The sequence below is a fragment of the Mandrillus leucophaeus genome, unplaced genomic scaffold, assembly GCF_000951045.1.
Source record: "Mandrillus leucophaeus isolate KB7577 unplaced genomic scaffold, Mleu.le_1.0 Scaffold828, whole genome shotgun sequence".
NCBI classification, from domain to species: Eukaryota; Metazoa; Chordata; class Mammalia; order Primates; family Cercopithecidae; genus Mandrillus; species Mandrillus leucophaeus.
The window spans coordinates 222,884-224,440 of record NW_012109008.1 but is presented as its reverse complement, the minus strand read 5'-3'; the positions used below and the strand labels follow the sequence as shown (position 1 = coordinate 224,440).

General features: G+C 41.3%; 1 long non-coding RNA gene across 1 annotated transcript in view; it reads right to left on the bottom strand.

Moving 5' to 3' along the window:
• Nucleotides 1-1,236, bottom strand: part of LOC105530501 — a 10,667-nt gene extending 9,431 nt beyond the window's left edge. Inside the window, exons 1-2 of the long non-coding RNA XR_001004658.1 lie at nucleotides 1,115-1,236; nucleotides 364-517 (exon numbers count right to left, since the gene is read on the bottom strand). This is a non-coding gene — a long non-coding RNA (uncharacterized LOC105530501). The remainder of the gene's footprint in view (nucleotides 1-363; nucleotides 518-1,114) is intronic.
• Between the last annotated feature and the right edge of the window lie 321 nt (nucleotides 1,237-1,557).

The window sequence follows — 1,557 nt, the reverse complement described above, 5'->3', positions numbered from 1 at the left end:
GGCTAATTTTTGTATCTTTAGTAGAGACGAGGTTTCACCATATTGATCAGGCTGGTCTCGAACTGCTGACCTCAGGTGATCTGCCCACCTCGGCCTCCCAAAGTGCTAGGATTACAGATGTGAGCCACTTTGCCCGGCCTCACAGTTAAGGTTATTAAACAATCTGATTTAACTGAATACAAAATGCTGGGTTGTGTGGTGACATGGTTTGTAAAAATGTAAACAGGGCTGGGCATGGTGGCTCACATCTGTAATCTCAGCACTTTGGGAAGCCGAGGCAAGAGAACTGTTTAAGGTCTGGAATTGGAGACCAACCAGCCCAGGGAATATACAGGGAGACCCTATCTCTAAAAAAAAAAATACCTGGGCATGGTGGCATGTGCCTGTAGTTCCAGCTACTCAGGAGGCTGAGGCAGTAGAATTACTTGAGTCCAGGAGTTTGAGGCTGCACTGAGCTATGATCACACCACTGCATTCCAGACTGGGTAACAGCAAGTCTATCTGGAGTGCAGTGTCTCTAAAACAAAACAAAAAACCCAAAATATAAACAGTAAGGACTATGAGGTATGTATAGGAAATTAATACCTGAAGAATATTTTACCATGTTCAAAAACAAAATTCTTCATGTGGCTGAGAGAAGACAAAAATGGTATGTTTGCATTCCATTTGCAGGTATTACATAAACCCATTTTAAATTAACTAAAATGCCTAGGATTTGGAGGGAAAAATTATCTCGTGCTCACATTTGAAGGTTCCTCTCAGAAATAAACCATTTAAAAAGACCACAGTACTGGTTTAATTTTTTTCTGGTAGGGACAGAGGGAAACAGGTGGTCTACCACCTTTCAAAATTCAGTCACATGTTCTGAATAGAAAGGACAGTTGCATGTGACATTAAAACAAGGCTTTCTGAAGCAGTAATTCCCAGCCTTTTTGGCATCAGAGACTGGTTTCAAGGGAGACAATTTTCCACGGACTTGGGTGGGGGGATGTTTCGGGATGAAACTTCCACCTCAAGTCATCATTAGTTAAGATTCTCATAAGGAATGCACATCCTCGCATGTGCAGTTCACAATAGGGTTCACACTCCTATGATAATCTAATGCGCTGCTGACCTGGCAGGAGGCAGAGCTCAGGTGGTGATGCTCACTTGCCTGCCGCTCGCCTCCTGCTGTGTGGCCTGGTTCCTAACAGGCCATGGATTGGTACTGGTCCACAGCCCAGGGTTTGGGGACCCCTGTAACAAAAGGAAAACAAGATTCTTAAATCTTTACAGGAAGGAGGAATGGAATGGAAAATAAAGCAAGTTGTATACTAAATGATGTTAAAAATCCCTTTGTCACCTTTAAAATATTGCAAGCAGAGAGGAAAAAAATATTAAAACCAACCATTTTACTTTCTTATTTGTAGATAATGCCTGCCTTATGAGAATGTTGTTTCTTTTAAAGATTCCAAAAGAACCATATAAAAACTTAGTAATGACTTAATTGTTCACATATTCTAGTGACATCAGTACTTTTTCAGGAAGTAATGTGGAAAGGTTGGCACTAGAAGTTGA